General features: G+C 45.8%; 1 protein-coding gene and 1 long non-coding RNA gene across 5 annotated transcripts in view; one reads left to right on the top strand and one right to left on the bottom strand.

Annotated features, from left to right (window-relative positions):
• SLC38A1 (solute carrier family 38 member 1) overlaps window positions 1-11661 on the bottom strand; it is a 78763-nt gene extending 67102 nt beyond the window's left edge. For 2 of the 4 annotated variants that reach the window (XM_006168562.3, XM_006168560.3), the window contains exon 1: window positions 11154-11661. The gene's annotated coding sequence lies outside the window, so the exon portion shown is untranslated. Of the gene's footprint in view, window positions 1-10826; window positions 11134-11153 lie in introns of those variants that run through there. The other 2 variants (XM_006168563.3, XM_006168561.3) reach the window with 1 other exon arrangement.
• A 319-nt stretch (window positions 11662-11980) lies between these two features.
• Window positions 11981-19147, top strand: part of LOC102495608 (uncharacterized) — a 28567-nt gene continuing 21400 nt past the window's right edge. Inside the window, exon 1 of the long non-coding RNA XR_337413.3 lies at window positions 11981-12044. This is a non-coding gene — a long non-coding RNA (uncharacterized LOC102495608). The remainder of the gene's footprint in view (window positions 12045-19147) is intronic.

Raw genomic sequence — 19147 nt, forward strand, 5'->3', positions numbered from 1 at the left:
CTCAAGGTCAACTGCAGTTCAAGTCCTGGACCCAGTGGCTTGAAAATCACACTAGGCATGTGTGTGTGCATGCCCAAGATGCTGGGAAGAGAATGGAGAAGGAATTGTGGCACGGTCATCCTCCCTGGGAGATGATTTCTCACTTTCCCTCTCACTGTGTCTGTATCTCTCTTTCCGAGGAGTGCACACACCCTAAAGCAAAAACCTCTTTAAAAAAATAAGTAAAAAGATGTCTTAGCTTGATTTCTAAAAGTCCAGAGAAAGAGTGCCATTACACCAGTAGTACTTCAACTAGGAACAATTTTGTTCCTCTGCCCTCTAGGAGATATTTGGCAATATCTGGAGACATGTTTGGTGGTCACTAGTGAAGGGGTGCTGTAGGCATTAAGTGGAGAGAGGCTAGGGATGCTGCTGAATACCATCAGATGCACAGGATACAGCAGTCACCTGGCCCAAGATGCCCGTAGTGCTGAGTGAGCAGCCGTGTGCTGGAGGAAGCTCCCTGGGTGATAACTGCCCGTTCTGTGTGGAGCACGGAGATAAGCCGCTAACTTCCTTGAGTAGATTGTCCACCCCACCCTATCTTGTCTGCAGTGCCCCAACACCTGCCCTAATAATCTCTCTTCTATTTTGGCAGCCACGTGATCTTTGAAATGACTATTATCAGTAAGTGGATGATGGCTTGGAATTAATCTATCCATATTCAGATGTTTTGAAACTATTATGATTTTAAGACAGAAAATGCCAATAAACTTCAGAAGTTAAGTCAAGCTGTAACACTAGATGTAGGCAAACAGACTATATTACATTAAAACACATGCACACACTTTAAGCTTAATTTGGTTAGAACAGTGAGTATATTTGAGCAGTGTGAATATTTTAAAAAATGAAAACTCTCATAAACTGAAAATGGACTTCAATAATTACTAAAAATTTATGGAGGGCTTCTGGACACAAATCTTCATTCTACTGACTTAGAAGAAAGAGGATTAATCAGCTTTTCCTAAAGCAATAGAACCTTTGGAAACTGTAAAAACAAAACAAAACAAAACCAAGGTAGGTGAAAACAGCCTGGAATAATTCTGTCTTTGAGGAAATTCTTTTTCTTTGCACATACACGTTTTTGTTCTGATGATATTTTTTATGACGGATTTCTGTTGAACTAAAAACAATGAACAGGAATTTTGTTTGTTGCCAAGTGCTAGCTGACTATGACAGTTAACTCCTTACAAAGTACTTTAGGAGAAACAAAAATATTGAGAACTTTAAAGCACCGTAAAGTGGTGCATTTAAAGAGGATCATTTATAAAAAGAAAAAAATTTAAATATACCTTTATTCAAAAAGAGAAAAATGTAACAAAAGACTCTTCATAATGCCATACCAAGTTACAGTTTAGTCCTTGCACAAGTCCCTTCTTTTCTCTAGGTCTCTGCCACCTCAGCTGGCAGAAGGTTGGACTAACTGATGCTCTTTCAGAGATCTCCCTCACTTCCAAAGTTTTCTGAAGTAATGATTCTGGAGACTGTTTCTTAATAAATCACTTTCAAAGACAAGAAGATGGACTTGTAGACAAATCTTTTAAGCGGCTCACTTAGCACACCAGCGGTACCCGGGAACTTCGCAAAAATTACAGAGATGAGGGGGCACCACACATACAAGTTTCCTTCTCACTTGATCCAGGATGGGATGCAAGCAGAGTTATGTTAAATACTCTCCAGGGATTCTAATGGGTAGCCAGTCTTAAGATCTACTGACTCAGATCAGAGGTTAAAAGCAAATGGCACCAGTATCCAGGTAGGCAAGATAAATGAGCAGAGCACATTGGGCATGAGGAACTGGAAAACACATGTCCCATCTATTTTCCTCCAGCTAGTAGTAGGAATGAGTCAGATCTTTTATTTATTTATTTTTTTTTTAGGAAAGAAATGCCAGGAATCCAGATTTTAAGAAGAAAATTCTTTCTTAAATTTTGTTTTCTTTACTCATGTTAAGAGTATGTGGCTGTACACATGAGAATGAGAGAGAGAGAGAGAGAGCGAGAGAGAAGAGCCTCTGCTAGGTCTGGTCACTCCGCAATTCCCTTCCTCTAATCTTCCAGCCCTCTGGATCTTGGGCAAATGCCTGGTGTGTCCCAGGCCAACAGGGCCAGCGATTCAAATCACCATTGCCGTGTGGGATCCACCGTCTTTCGAGCAGTGCATTACCACTGTGCCATGGAGCCAGCTTTTAAGTGAAATTCTGATAGTTAAATGTTGGTAACTAATCCCAAACAACTTTAAAAGAAAGTATAGATCACACAAATTTGCCAACATACTTAATTTGACCCTAAACAAATTTGCAACTTAACAAAAATAGTTCAATAAGTCAGGCACAACTTTTTCTCTGTTCTGCCCTGTCTCTCTCTAGTTCAGACCCTCTCCCTTCCATACTCTGGCCCATAGGCTATTCCTTTCCTTTTTCTTTCCATTGTCTTTTTCTTTTCCAATCTTCTTCACCACTGCTTAGAGATGGAAACTAGGATCTATGCATTAAATCTTTATGTGGCCCTGGCCGTATCCCTTGACAGGTTTCTATGCCTGTGAAAATTCAGGTTATAAATTGAAACCTGAGGCGATAGTTCCATGACATCAACACCTGGATAGTTTAGTAAAATCAGGGGGAAAATTAGGCACACTCATAAATTCGGTATTACCAGGACTTTATCAAGCACCATATGGAGGTCTGTATTGAATTTCTGATTTTGTTTTGTTTGCTTTGCTTTAAATACAAACCACTGCATATCAGAATCACCCCCAGATATTTATTTGCTGTCCTTGTTCCTTGTTTTATTTTTTTATTTTTTAGTTTAGTTTATTATTTCTTTCTTTCTTCCATGAAAGAGAAGAGAGAGAACGCAACTCCAGCAGAATCTTTTTGTCTTTGTTTTAGTTTAGGGACAGAGTCTCACCATATTACCCACACTGGCCTCAGCCTCCAGGTAGCTGAGACTACAATTGTGTGCCACCACGCCCTGATTCGTGTCCAGCTTTTGACTGAAAGTAGAAGACCTGCAATTCTCCTTGTCACTTGAACACCTAGAGGCCAGTGTATTAATTGGCCTAATTTCAATATTGCTCAGGTAGTAGGGAAGCCCAAGGAGAGGGAGAGATGTGACAGGGCAATGGCTGGTTGGTAGAATGGTCAGACTAACACAACATTCTTTTCGTTTCTTTTTTCCCCTTCCTTTTCTTTCTTTTTAATGCTAAAAGACGTGTGCATGTACACAAGAAACGGGGATGGAGGGAGAGAGAAAGAGAGAGAAAGGGAGATACTCCCCAGGGGAACCTGGCCATGCAGCCATCCATTTTCCTCCATTTCTCTATCCTGTCAGGATCCTCGGCACACACACTCCTGCAGTCTGTTTTTCAAGCTGATGGGCAAGGGCTCAGACCCTGTTGGAGCCATGTGGGATCCAGATTCTTTTGTAAAGCACTTAACTGGTACACTATGGGCTTGGACCCCAGCAGGTCTTGATGTCACAGTCCACCCCCAGCTTCAGCCAGCCCCAGGTCATGGGTGTATGAGTGTGCCCAATGAATTCATGGAGGTCTCTGAAAGCAAACCAAATCCTCCCCATGTGAGTCAGCCTGGCAGAGCATCACGTTTTCCCGCTACACCATTGTCCATACCACTCCCCTTTTAAAACGTTTTTGTGTCTGGGCTCCATCCAGACCAACCACACCTGAATTTGTGGAGATAGAGTTTGGTCAGTGATAGTTTTTGCTTTGTTTTGTCTTAATTTGCTATAGGGCATGTGAACTCCCTAGAGAGATACTGACAAAGAGGGAGAGAGAGGGAAAGTGAGAAGCACCCCACTCCTTGGGGTGGAGAGGGGGTGTGGCTACACCCCAATCACTTCTCCATTCTCCTCTCTTTGAATAGGATTTGGGGCACACACATACGTGTATGCCTGCACCAGTGTGTTTTTCAAGCAGCTGGATCCAGGACTTGAAGTGCGCAGTCATCCATGCCACTTTAACCTCCATGCCATCTGCTGGCTGGATCAGTGACAGGTTTTTGTTTTTGCTAGAGAGTACATACACTTGCCAGAAACAGAGAGAGAGATAGAGAGAGAGGAGAGGAAGAACCCCCCACCCCCCAAGAAGAATGGTCACAGTGGAATCCCTTCTTCATCTCTCCCTCCTCTCGAGATTTTGGGCACACACATGCGCACACATAAACCCTGACATATTTCTAAAGCCAACAGGCTTGAACTCAAATTGCACAGTTGGCCATGTGGATATGGCTGCCTTAACCACTGGCTCCAGTGGTAGATTTTAAAAGACCCCAGGTTTTGGGCCAGCAGGTGGCATGGTGGTTAACATGCTGAATTCCCACATCACATGGCCAACCAAGGTTTGAGTCCTGGATCCAGCTGCTTGAGATACACACCAGGCATGTGTGCGTGCCCAAAATCCTGAGAGGAGACTAGAGGAGAAGGGATTGTGGTGTGGCCATACTCCTAGGGGTTGGGGGGAGAGTGATTGCTCACTTTCCCTTTTCTCTGCACCTCTCTGTCGCTCTCTCTCCGGCAAGCACAGGTGCCCTATGTCGAAAACCTAAAAACAAAACAAAACAAAACATTCCGGGTTTGGGTTAGCTCCCGGATGAAGTGGTAATGTGCTTGCTCAAAAGAAACTAGATCTCACATGGCAACCACGGTCCAAACCTGGTCAGCCTGAAACATGCTGGGCGCTCACACAAGTGCCCAAGATCCCACAGTCTGAAGGACTGAAGGAAGGAGATGCTGGCAATCAGACTCTGTGGAGGGTCTCCTTTCTCTCTCACTCTCAGGTGAATCTATCATGAAGAAAGAATAAAACAATATGATCAGCTGGTGGTGTGATGGTTAAAGTGCTGGATCCACACAGCCAACTATGCAATTGAGTCCTGGACTCACTGGCTTGAAATCACATCATGCAGGTAAGCCTGCATGCCCAAAATCCCAAGAGGAGAATGGAGGAGAAAGGCTTATGGCATGACCATCTCTCATAAAGACGTGCTTTCTTACTTTCCCTCTTTCTTTCTCTCTAGTGAGCACACATGCCATATAGCAAAATTTTTAAAGGGGGAAAAAAAAAGAATAAAACAATCAAAACAAAAATTTTAAAAGACCCCAGGTGAATTTCATGTGAAGCTAGAATTGGCAATAACTAATATAAACCATCTTCTAAATCTACACATTAATGTGCTTAAGTCCACATGACTATGATCTTGAAGAGTTTTTTTCTTTTTCTTTTAATTTGTTCATGGATTTTCTCAGCTCTCTCCTGATTGTATTTTTGCTGCTCTGTGAGGCAGGCAGATCAGGTACTGATATCAGCATTGGACAGATAAGAAAATAAAGCAGAGATAAATGTCAAATGAGTTGTTCAAGGGTACCCAGCTAGCTATTAATTAATTAGCAAAGACACATTGTAACCTCACTTGAAATGGTGTCTTGATTGCAAAACCAATACTCCTTTCCCTAACCATGTTTCCTTCCAAGTCATTAAACTCTTCTACCATTAATACTAATCCCGACACACAGGTCGTCACTCAAAGACAATGAATACGTGATCAGATTTCAGAATTCAGTACAGTTGTGTATCACTTAAGGGCAGAAACACATTCTGAGAAATGCGTCATTAGGTGATTTTGTCATTGTGCATGTATACAAACCTACACACCATAGCCTAGAACACACTTGATAGCCTGTGTGCTTGTGAGACCATGGTTGTGTATGTGGCCTGTTGTTACTCAGAACATCACTGTGTGGCATGTGACTGTATAACAATATTTTTAGAAGTCTCAATTTAGGGTCGCTGTACTAAGGTGTCTTTTTCTGAAATCTATCAAAGTTGAAGTTTATTTTAATTTATTTATTTTATTTATTTTTGTTGTTTTAGTTTGCCAGAGAGAGATAGGGGAAGCAGAAAATCACCCTCTAGGGGGGATGGCCATGCCACAATCCCTCTTCCAATCTCTTCTCAGGATTTCAGGCATGTACACACACATTCCCAGCACATTTTTCAAGCCGCAGGTTCAGGACTCAAAGTCCACAGTCATCCATGCAGGATCTGGCCGCCTTAACCCCCACACCACCTACTGGCTTGAGTTTATTTATTTTGATGGGAGCGGGCAGTACCCTAGACAGGGCTCACCATGCTGTAATCGTCCCCTAGTTTCAGGCTGCCTGGATCATGAGTGCCCACTATGTTAAGATGGGCCTCAGATCCAAACCCAGGCCCCTGTGTGGCGTCAGTATCACACACTGGCACCTTACCTCCTGTGCCATCCGGTCGGGCTATCACAAGTTCAAATGTGCTTATTTCTATGCACCTACACCCCAACCCCCATGCCACCTTTCATAGATGCATATTCTCTCCAAGACTGAAAAGATTTAGGTAGTTTCTATTACGATATTATTTTCAGAAAAATATTTCTAAAAGATTTAGTAGTCATGGTATTTCAAAAGTAAGGGGAATCATACTGATCAACTTTTCTCTTCTCTGAAATACGAGAAAACTGAAATCCCTTTTAATTTAATATAAACAGTGCTGACATGGTGCCAAACATTTCACCTCTATTATCTTAATTAAATCTTCAAGATAACTCAGTAAGATGTGCATCGCTGCCCTTGCCACCACCATCACCAGCATTGTTCTCATCCAACAATGAAAACTACTGAAACTTAGGGATGCTGAACAACTTGCCCAAGTCCCTAGGTGAATAAGCTGAGACCTGGTACTATTAATACATTTATATTAGATTCACAGCCTACGCCCTTATTTTCTACTTCCCATCACTTGGAATAACAGTAGTGCAAAAAGTGAAGATTAAACAAATCATTATGAAAATGCTGAAGAGGTGATCAATGGACACTTCTTCTAGGAGATTGGCAAGGGGCAGCTGTGCTAGGCCCTCACGAATAGAGGGTGTTGGTGGGCAACAGCCTGGAACCCACAGAGCTACTGAGGTAGAGGGGTGACAGGGAAGGCATTGGGTAAATTGGGAGACAGAGACTACCAGGAGAAAAAGATGGAAAGAGGTGAAGAGTCAACTGTGAAGGGTCCTGAGTGCCCTGTTAAGGAATTTACAGACTGTCTCTTTAGGCAGTGGGAACCCACAGGAGGTTTTCAGAAGCAAAGCTCTTTAAAAACTGTGAACTGAGGACTGGCAGGGAGTATGGTGGTTAAGGCACTGGGATTACCCTCATGGCCAACCATGATTCGAGTCCTGGACCTGAAGGCTTGCTTTTTCGCTTCCCCTTTCTGTCTCTCTCTGGTCATGTTAAAAAATAATAACAAATAGAATTAAATAGATGAATAACTTTAAAAAGAATTGTGAATTGAGTTTTTTTTTTTTTGGAGAAGTTTTCGCTATAGGGCGCGTGCGCTCACTAGACAGAGAGAGACAGAGAGACAGAAAGTGAGAAATCACCCCCCAGGGGAAATGGCCATGCCGCAATCCCTTCTCCTCCATTCTCCTCTCGGGATCTTGGGCATGCACACACACGCGTCCGGCGTGAGTTTAAACCACCGGGTCCAGGACTCGAACTGCAGTCAGCTACATGGGAGTCCAGCGACATAGCCATTACGCTAACTGCTGGTCCCTGAACTGAGTTTTTGAAATATAAATCTCATGGAAGAGATTGAATTAGGGGAAAAGACCCTGGTATGGCAGAGACCAAGTAGAAAGTTGTTGCCCCTCATCAGCTAGCTACTTCACCCTTCACTGCCTACTGTCCTTACAACCGCCTCTTCCCACTGCTAGGTGCTTCAGGGCACCTCCATATCTGTTTCATGATTCTCATGTCCCAACACATTACTTTAATTGCTATGTCTAGGTCAGGTGACAGGGACCTAAACTTAGGCAGTGAGAACAGAGAAAGAGGATAGGTTTAAGGGGCACTTTAAAGAGCTTAGTCACTGCTCAAATGGGGAAGGGCCCAGGCCATAGAGCACATCTGTGCCATAGGAAGGCCCAGGGCTTAGATCCCAGGTGGACCTGAACATTCTGGGTGGGGGGACCCCCTTGATCTTGTATTGCTGGAAGATTGAGGGGAGGGTAGCAAGATCCTGTTGGAATCTATGTCTCCCCCACTCTCACAAAATGAATAAACTTTAAAAGCAATGGAAAGGGGGAACCAGCAGTTAGTGCGATGGCTATGTCGCTGGACTCCCACGTAGTCAACCATGGTTCGCGTCCCGGACCCGGTGGCTTAAAACTCACGCCGGGCATGTGTGTCTGCGTGCCCAAGATCCTGAGAGGAGAATGGAGGAGAAGGGATTGCGGCGTGACCATCCCCCCTGGGGGGTGATTTCTCGCTTTCTGTCTGTCTGGCGAGCGCACGCGCCCTATAGCGAAAATCTCTCAAAAAAAAAAAAGCAATGGAGAGGGAGGTAGGTGAGAAAGAGAAGCAAAGTAGAACTAGACTCTAATAGGGAACTTAGAAGAGGAATGAATAATGAGATGCCGAAAGGAAGGGATGACCAACAATACAAAGAAATGAATGAGAAGGTTTGGCCAATATCTCAATCCAACAAATATTCTTAAGCAGCTACTGGGTGTTGGTGCTGCCATCAGGAGAACAATGAGTAAGATCCAGTTTTTGCCCTCAAGTGTCACCCAGGGGGAGGAAAAGACAAGAAAAACAATAACCAGATGCCAGGCCTAAGTACAGTGTTCCTTTTATCTAGGGGCCTTAATTCGCTACGATCATAAAAAATGTACAGAAGCAACAGGATACATTTAAAGAACCCCAACCTTTTAAATCTATCAGTCTCATCTGCCAAATTATGTTATAGTCGAAGCAGAGTATATAGTAAGTCTTTTCCATTCCTTCTGCACTCAGAGAGCTGATCCCTTATCATTCTGACCTAAGACAAATGTCACTCCCTTACACAGGCCCTCCAGGTAGATCACTGTATCCCAGACATTCTCCACATCACATGATCCTGTTTATTTTTTCTCATTGCATTCCGAATACCTGAAATATTAGTGTTTCCCCCACCAGAATGGAAGCTTCTTTGAAGTACGAACTTAATTAGTTGCTGCCAACCACATAGGAAACCCTAAGAAACACTGAATGCATTGAATTAAAAAAAAAAATCTAACCTTATTACAATTAAGACCTCAAACCAAATTAGGCTGCTTTTCATTTGTTTACAGAAATATTCTGAGAATTGAAGCGACTTTCAGTATTAAAACCTTTTTGAGGATGGAGTGGACCTAAAATCCAGGGGTCTACACCACAGAAGCGCCTAGACTTGATGATTTGCATAGATTTGGGGAGCACCCATTCGGTGTGAGATGTTTGACAATGAGGCCAGTCAGCTACCGAGCTCAGGTTTTATTTCCGTTGTCCTTCTGACGTCAGGAAAAGCACGAGTTGCACAGTTTCTTCTATCAAGGTGACAAATTACAGCTTCGCTGGGCCCTGCATTCTGCAAACCATAAATTTATTTCCTCCTCCCCCTTACATTAAGAACCGTAGAAACCCACTGCAGAGATGTCAAACTCTCCTTCCACATGTAAATACCGTTTCCTAGCAATGTGGTCTTTTTCACTCTTACATCCATCACCATGGATTCGTCTGAGAAAGTACATGATCCTGGCGACAGTGACGTTTCCAGAGGAGAAACAGGGTTGTAAAAACCCGGGGTCTCTGCCGCAGAGCGAGACACAAAGGACTGTCAGTTGTAGCACCACCTTCCCCAGACGGAGGCAGCCTGTGAACGGCACTGGGAACCGCATGACGCGGTTACCGCGAAATTCCTTTTGCCGCCATATGCACTTGCGCCTTCCTGGCCCACAGTTCCGAACAAGCCCAGGGGCCGCGGTCCGCAGGGAAGCCATGGCCAGGCAGCGGGGTAACCGGGTGGCTGCGTAGGGCCCTGACGCTGGGCAAGAAAAGTATTTGAGCGGCGAGGGCGGGGCGCGCACCAGGGTCTAGGCGCGCTTTCCTCCAGGCACCGACCCGCGAGTTTGAAGGCCTTTTGCGGCCCCGTTTAGGGACGCGAGCGAGGTGCTGGGGTGGAGGCTGGAGGTGGGACTGCAGGCGAGCGCAATCCGCTCCCGGGTCCCGTGCGACCCTGGCCTTTTGTTTGCCGGCTCCCGCGGATCCGGCTCTCGGAAAAGCACTGCACCCTTTGCCCCTCTCTTCTTTGCGTAAAGAGTCTCTTGAGAGCGGGAAAGGACCATGAGTCACGACCGACGCCCGTTAGTCATTTCTCCCGCATCCCCCCTGCTCCCCCCGTTACAGAGAGGGGCGGCAAACGTGCTCTGTTCCCTCGTGCCCTGCCCTCCTCACCCCAGCCGCCAGCCAGTCCGGAAGTCCCCGCCGGCTACGCTCCGCACCCCGGGGACATTGCACACTCTCCTCTGGACCCTGCGGACACAGGATGTGCACCCCGGCAAAGGCCCGGGATTCAAACACTCGGATACGCCGTTGCGCCCTCACATCCGTCGCGCTCTGTCCAGACCCGTGTATTCCCTGACTGGTGAAATGTAACCGGATCTAGTGCCACACTCGCCACCATGAAAACAGACCCCAAAAGTAAGCCAGGGCCCACGTAAAGCTGCAGTCAGGGGCCCTTGCACTTCCGCGCGCAGCCGCGGGCGTTGGGAGAACAGGGGACCTGGACTTTTCCTTTCCTAAAAACAAAACCCGCCAGCGCCGGCTGAGTCGCGCTCGCGACGGCACGGGTGACTTCTCGGTCGCCGCCTCCTCTCGCATCTCAAACGTCCCTTCGCTCCCCGCCGCCGCTCCCTCCACCCTCCTGGGAACGTTCAGTGGCCTTACCTCGGGGATAAAGGGAAAGGTGGCAAAAGGAGACGTCTAGGTGTCCGCCCTTCCGGGATTCTTATCCCTGGCCGTTTGATGTCCTTTGTGTCAAGGTCTGGCAGCCTCGGCGGGGGAGAGGTGGCCGAGTCAGCCGGGACTGGGCAGGAGGCGCGGCTGGCTCCGCGGACTTCCGCGGAAGAAGGGCGGAGGTTTCCAGCGACCTTCAGGCGGAGTGGTGTGGCCGCCCCAGCCCGCGCTCGCCTGGCTCTCCTCTTCCTTTCCAGGTCGATTGCATCAGAGCTCCCCCCACCACCCCCACCCACTGCTCGCCAGCCGCGCACTTACGGCCACACGCTCGGGCGCTGAGGGTCTCGAATCGCAGTCATTCTCCTACTGGGGGGCGCGGGGCTCTTCCGCATCCATGGCTCGCGAGGGCGGTGTAACCGGGGAAGTCAGGCCATCCCTCCCGTCCCGCGCACCGTCTCCTCCGCTCCTGCGCGCCCGCTCTTTAACCAAAGCTGCGTGTCACCGAGCCCTGCCCGTCACATGGTGTCACTGCTGGCGGCCGCGCCTCGCTGCCTCGCTCTCGCCGCTCGCTGGAGATGTAGAGACCGCGGCTGGCGGAGCCTGAGCATCGGGGAAGGGGTGAGGGACGGGTGGTGGCGTGTGCATGTGCCGGTGGCTCTGAGGGTGGCACCGGGAGCGGAGGCTGCGCGCTGCCGGGGCACCTGCCCCGCGCCCTCCTGGGGCCCGGCGCCGGGTTCAGAACCCAGCTGCGGCCGGAGCAGTGAATGGGAACCCGCGGGGTGGAAGTGAGGCAGCTGAAGGAGCACCAGCGGGGATCAGGAGGACGATGCGCTTGGCTGGGAGGGCCGGATTTTGGGGTACGCCAGTGCCCAGCAGGGGCCGAAGGAGCGAGGGGAGTTGCATTGTGGGAAGGGCGCCGCCGGGAGGACGGCGCGGAGTGGCGGGTCTGAGCGCGGCCCGGGAGTCGCTGGCAGGGCCTAGAGATGAGAGCAATCCCGGAGCGGTGCGTGTGTTCCGGGACTGCCCGCAAACGGCTCGGGTTGGCGGGAAGGGGACTTAAGTGGCCAGGGGAGCCGGGCGCTTGTGCACTTTGGAAAACCCTTTGTCTCTAACCCGCAGCGGGAGGGGCCTCCGCTCTTCTGATCCAGCACCCGCAGACTCCGCCGACGCTCGCAGAGATCAGAGCTGCGGACCCGTTTTGGGGACAAGGTGTGATGCGACCCGAAGGATTTGCTGAGCTCGGAGTGAGCACCTGCCTGGGCTCGAAGAGGCGGGAGAGGAGATTGCTCTTGCCGCGCTCCGAGACCCACGTGATTTTGCCGGAAAGGCCTGGCGCGTGGGGGTTAAAAGGAACCGGGGCCCTCCGAGTCCGGGGGACGGTTAGGGGCAGGGGAGCTGGAGGGAGGGAGGCAGAGGCAAGTGGACCTGTTTCCCTCTCTCTGCTCACTCTTCGTTCCAAGCACAGCCTCTTTGAACTGGCTGGGCACTTCCTTGCTTGCAGAGGAGTGGTGTCTCCTTAAAATGGCGACAGGAAATCCCACCTGCGCGTCAACCAATTAGGCTGTCATTATAGCGCGAATTCGCCGGCTGGGAACTCGAGCTTTTTATTGACAGCAATGGTTCAGTCTCTGTTCCATCAAAACAGGAAAGGGAAGGTGAATCATAATTGAAATATTTATCTACCTGGAGTGTTTCAAGCAGGCAGGCTGAGTAGTCACACCGTATTGCAATGACTATTGCTTTTTAATAACCGTGGCAAAAGGAAGCGGCAACCACATTTTAAACCCCTCATGACAAATTCGTATTCCCTTCCAATGGCAGTAAGTGGTCTTGACCAGTTCATCAATGGCTTCCTGAGAAGCCTATTTAGAAGGCATGCCCGTGAATAAACCTGAGAAACTAAAGGTTCAGACCCAAGGAAGCTTCAAAAAGGTAGGCAAGTTGGCTCAAACCGACCTGCATTTCCTTTCTCCTCTGCCACCCACTGCTTCTCTCACCTGTGTTCCTTTTGTCCTAGTTCTATTTTCCTAATTTGTTTTTTTTTTTAAAAAAAAAAGAAAGAATACCAGTGTACACATGTACACATCATAGTAATATTCTACAGATCTTCAAAAATTGTGTTCTTTCTACCTGACAGGAAGCTCGTTGAGTCTGAAATTATTCTAAATAGTGTACACCTTCCTGACACAAATCATTCTTACGAATAAGAAAGCTAGAGTAGGTAAAATACATAAACCGTGAGGCACAGCTCCACAAGCCTATTGAGATTTACCTTCTAAATACAGAATGGATATTCCTCAGTGTGTGGAGAGAGTCCAATCTCAAACTTATCTTTTGGTTCCCATTTTTACATACTTGCTTTGCTCATTTCTCTGCACCAAAAACACTGCAGTTATCTACCACTTTTTGAATTGGACTCAGTGGTTATGAATTAAGCTCCTATCCCATGCCAACTACTGTGCTAAGCATTTTGCATTTAAATGTTATCTTATTTAATCCTTTCAACCCTCAATTAGGTATTATCCCCTTTGTGTAAACAAGAAAGCAGGTTCAAAGTGATTAAATTGGCCTCGCTCACAAACAACCATAAGTAATGGAGGGGAGATAATTCTTATTCATGTCTGAATTGAAAGTCCATGCTCAGTCTTAACCACAGTGCTGCAAACCTGTGCAGTCAGACATTCCTGGGCCTGGAGTTTGGAAGGATCTTCACCCCTACTCTGGACTTCAGTTATCAACCTGGAAATGGAGTGAATGTGTTTCGTTTTTGTTTTTGTTTTGTTTTCTTTTGTTTTAGAGATTTTTACTATTGGGCACAGGCACTCGCCAGAGAGACAGAGAGAAACAGAGAGACAGAAAGTGAGAAATCACCCCCTAGGGGGATGGCCATGACACAATCCCTTCTCCTCCATTCCCCTCTCCGGATCTTGGGCACACATGCACATGCACCTGTGAGTTTAAGCCACCAGGTCCAGGACTTGAACCACGGTTGACTACACAGGAGTCCAGCGACATGGCCATTACGCCAACTGCTGGTCCCAAATGGAGTGAATGTCCACATGGAAGGAAGGACTATTGCCTTGTGAGCTGGTATGGGCTGGGCAGAGACTGTGTTCAGGAAGAGCATTGAGGTGACCAGTTTTTCTCTGGGACTGCTTGCAGAAACTTGCTTTTAGCATTCGTTCAGTAGCTCAGCATCTCTACCCAATTGCTGAAGTCTCAAATGAGGGCAAGGGTGGTACCGTGATTTCCCTATTCACCGTGAGTTTACGGAGAGACAAGCATAGGTTAAGCACCTCACAGATGGTCTTTTGTTTAATCCTCACAACATTCCTAACAGGGCAGACCAGCCTAATCCCTGATGCAAAGGTTAGGGAATTTATACCAAGTCTGCACGGCTCTAATTAGTTCATCGAAGTCTTGAATTCAGAGCTGATTCCAAAGCCAGTTCTCTGTGTCTGGCTCTTAAATAGTCCCTGATTCTAGAACCCTCTCCAGAGTGCTAGGAGATGGGAAGGGTCCCAGGCTGCTTTGCAGTAGGATGGCAACCACTCTTCTGATGTCAGAGAGCCCAGGGAGTCCATTTGCTCTGTGATAGGCTTGTGAACTCCAAGAGGATTGTTGTTAGCACCAAATGCTATTGGTGGACTTTTCCCTATTTAGCAGATTTCCCAAAATGGTACTAAGGTAATCAGGACACATAGGTTATATTGCCGTCTGCCCTATGGTACTGCGAACAATTCTGTATCTGCTCTGAAAGTGTGGTTAGGGAAGGAATCCTTGCTGTAAAAGGTAACTTCAGGTCATCTGGGGGTTCTCTAGTAGCCCATAAGCCCGTTTTCTATGGTTCTAGGAAGGAAGCTTTGTGAAGCAAGATCAATTGTACTCCAAAGAAGATTCAGCTTGAACTTAAGCTACATCTACTCTCATCCCAGCTTAGTCCTGTACTCACCTGGGTTGCCCTCGCACCCCATCTGGGTTACCTGCAGGACAGCTGCCCAAGGGGCCACCTCTAGCTGTGTGCTTTCAGAGAATGCTGCTTTTCTCCAGGGGTTTTCAAAGCCTTCCATGTACATACATCTGAACTGAAGCTAGCAGTCTTCTTGTGTAAGAGTTTTGAATAATAGAATCAAAAATATTTTCTGAATATATATAGTTTTTCTTTTAAGTCTGTGAGACATTGTCATAAGACGGTCTGAGTTTTAGCAATGATTTAAAAATAAGAAAGTCAACTGGACAAGTTATTTCAGAATATGTCTACTGCGAATTTCAGTAGTAGAGCTATCAAAAGAATAAGCCCTTCATTGTTAGAAAATAAGTTGATTATTCTAAAATCATTCCTTTATTCCTATCTATAGGGTCTAGCGTAAAACAACAGAAGGTTCTTTTTTTTTTTTTTTTTTGAGAGGTTTTTGCTATAGGGTGCGTGCGCTCACCAGACAGACAGAGAGAGACAGAGAGACAGAGAGCGAGAAATTACTCCCCAGGGGGGATGGCCACGCCGCAATCCCTTCTCCTCCATTCTCCTCTCAGGACCTTGGGCACGCACGCACACACGCCTGGCGTGACACGAACCACGGTTGACTACAGGGGAGTACAGTGACATAGCCATTACGCTAACTGCTGGTCCTAAAAGATGGGACATTAAAATTACTTTCTTTTTTTAAATAATTTTTCTTTAAAATTACTTTCTTTTTTTAAATAATTTTTTATTTAATTTTTTTTTCAAAATTTGCTATAGGGCACATGCACTCACCAAAGAGAGAAACAGAGAAAGAGAAAGCAAGCCACTAGGTCTGGAACTAGAACTGCAGTTAGCCATGTGGGAACCTGGTAACTTAACCACTATGCCACTTGCTAGCCCAAAATTATTGTTTTTGTTTGTTTTTTTACTGATGTAATTATGTTTCTTTGTTGGATTAACTCCTTTTACCCTCTCCATGTTCTCTGAATCTCATCCAGTATCATTAAATATGACAATATTTTCATGCTAGTAGTTAGTGAAGCAGCCACAAGAAAAGTAATTTTGCAATTTCTTTTGGCCCCCAGTTTTGGCCATCCATCTACAAATACATGACACTGTGTGAACTAACACCCCTCAGTAAATAGCCCTGTGACAGGAGCTGGTTTGTCACCTCTTTCAGTACCATGATAGACATTTGACTTCACCAGATAGTAATTTACACTGAATTTAAATTAAAATTTCAATGTGAGCCTCTTAAAAATTGTCTCTGGGTCACCTTCATAGGGTCACTTATTTATTTTTTTATCTGCTAGGGAAGCTGGGAATGGAGGGTTTTTTTGTTTTGTTTTTTGTTTTTTATGGCATTGAAACTGTATGGCAATGTATTCTCATTCATTCGAGTTAACTGATGAACCAGGGTCAAATGGTCAGGCCTAATTTTCCTGCAGTCCACTGCTTGTTGCAAAATGGGACAGTGTGCAACCAGCAGTTGGCATAATGTCTATGTCACTGGACTCCCGAGGTTCGAGTCCTGGACCTGGCGGCTTAAATTCACTCCAGGCGCATGTGCATGCGTGTTCAAGATCCTGAGAGGAGAATGGAGGAGAAAGAATTGTGGCATGGCCATTCCTCCTGGGGGGTGATTTCTTGATTTCTGTCTCTCTGTCTCTCTCTTTCTGGTGAACGCACATGCCCTATAGCAAAAACCTCTCAAAAAAAAAGGGGGGGGGACAGTGCTACGCATTTGAGGGGTAAATGACTCTGTGTCTAGGAAGTACTGAAGCTCAATACTCAGCCCTTGATAAGTGCTCAGTAAATGGTACCTGTCATTATTTTGCACTCTGTGAAAATAAGCATGTAGCAATACATTTTCAAAGCCCAAGTCTATAGGCACAAAGTATTCTGTTGTTACCTCGCACTGAAACTGCTGTTAAGCCCATATCTCTATTTCCATTCCTTCCACTGTGCAAACAAGAGGTATTAGAAAATAAGTTGGGGAGACCAGCATATGGCATAGCTGAACTCCATATGGCTGACTGCATTTTGAGTCCCAAACCCTGTGTGTTGAAAATCACACTGGGTGTGTGTGTGTGTGCATGCCCGAGGTCCTGGGAGGAGAATGGAAGAGAAGGTACTGCAGCCTGGCCGTCCCTTGCCTCGCCCTGCCCCAGGGGTGATTTCTCACTTTTCCTCTTAACTGCGGGTGTCTTCAGCAAGTGTAAACACCCTAAGGCAAAAACCTAGAAAAAAAAAAAAGAAAGAAAGAAAAGAAAAAGAAGAAGAAGAAAGAATATACGTTTGGTCTTCATTTCAAGTCTCAATTGAACTCTTTAATTTTAAGCTGAAAAAGGTAAATTTGGATCTATGTAAGAATGTATTCACTAAAAAGTAGCAGAGTTCCTGGAGTTGAACAATGGCACAACCATAAAATGTGATAATCCAGGAGTCTGGCCCTCATGGGAAGGTTCAGAGTTCACATCCGGACACCTCCCTGAACACCCCAGTTGAGCCCATGACCTGGAGCTGGCTGAGGGTGGGGCTTGGATCTCAGCATTATGAGCCTGCTGGGGTGCCTGTCTCTCTCTTTTTCTTTCTCTTTTTTGCTTGCTCAATGATGAAAGAAGAAAAAAAAAAAAAAAAGAGGGTCAATCTCCTTATCACAACAGCTAAGCCCTGTGCATAAAAACTGGGTCCTACATTGCCTTCCACGGTTCAAACTCTGGCCCTGGTGACTTGAAAAACATGCTGGGCACATGTGTATGCATCCCCCAAATCCTGACAAAATGTAGAAATATAAGAAAAAGGATTGTGACATGGACACATGCCACAGAAGAGAGGTGCTTTTCTTCTCTCTGACAAGTGCATATATCCTCTGTCAATTTTTTAAAAAGAAAAGAAAAAGCGAAAGAGTGCCAAAATCAAGGATAGCATCTGCATTTAATGTCGGTGCCAGTGTAGACCTGCATGATTTTTTTATGAGGTAGAAAATTTAGTGATTAAGACTGTAGGCTCTAGCGGCCAGCAGGTAGCATGGTGGTTAAAGAGTTGGAGTCCTACATGGCTGATGATGGTTCAAGTCCTGGACCTGGCAGCTTGCTTTCTCACTTTTCCTCTCCCTCTGTGTCTCTCTGGTCAAGTTAATAATAAATAAATTCCTTCATAAAAAAGAATGTAGGCTCTAAAAACCATATGGTAGCACACAATAATGTACATCAATTATATATAAATCAGAAATCATAATTTAAAATAGAAAAAAAAAAAAGAATGTGGACTCCAGGCCCAGCTTGGTGGTACAAGTGGTAGCGTACCGATCTGCAGTGCTGGAAGCCACATGGCCAACCGCAGGTTTGGATCCAGAGTCAACCTGAAACATACCAGAAGTGCACATGTGCCCTGACTAGTAAGAGAGTGGAGTGAAGAGGATCACGCCATGATAAGACTTTGTTGGAGAATCTTGTGCACATGTGCCCTCTTTCTCTCACTTGTGAAAAAGAAAAAGAATATGGGCTCTGGAGCTATATTTCCTGAGGTCTAATCTTGGTTCCACAGCCTGTTAGTTCTGTGATCTTGGATAAGTTACTTAACTTCTCTGTGCTTCATTTTCTTCATATATAAAATAATAATATCGACCTTATAAAGTTATTTGAAATATGTATGTTAATACATGCAAGACACTTAAAATAGTTCACAATGTATCTTAAGTATTCAATATCAAGTATTATTACTGGAAAACAGTTTGACAAATAAGTAGGAGGGATTTAGATATCATTTGTGTCATTTCTGGGATACCCTAGAAATACTGCCCCCAAATGTTCCCTGATAGCACAGAAGCTAAGGGCATAGGCTTTGGAATCAGACAATAACAAGGTAAAAATCATCTTTCAAAATATTCCTTCCAGAAAAGGATAACATAAACTCGTAAGTGACAGATCCAAATTAAATACTCAGCTAGTCTTGGGAAAAGTTGTAAACTGTCCATAAACCATAAAACTTTCAGAAACAGAATGCAGGACTGACTGTTCCTTAGTTCTGAGTCAATGTGATTATTTTTCTTATTTATCAGGCTGTCAATCTGGAGATCCAGGGGTAGTACAGGATGAGAAAGGATCTTCATCCAATCCTAGGGGGAAAAATAGGAAAATGATGAAAGGCATTGAGGAAAATGAGTAGGTAGGTACGTTTATGAGAAGACAAAGGACAATGTCAGGGGCCAGAATATCTTAACGAAGACACGAAGACATAGCATGAGGTATCTCTGGCCATCTCAGGATGTTCTCGTCATGTTCCAGTGAGTGCTGTTTGATGCTAAAGTCTTGCTGGGCAGAAACACAGGTTTGTTTGTTTTTTT

This window comes from Tupaia chinensis, unplaced genomic scaffold (assembly GCF_000334495.1).
Source record: "Tupaia chinensis unplaced genomic scaffold, TupChi_1.0 Scaffold145870_1, whole genome shotgun sequence".
NCBI classification, from domain to species: Eukaryota; Metazoa; Chordata; class Mammalia; order Scandentia; family Tupaiidae; genus Tupaia; species Tupaia belangeri.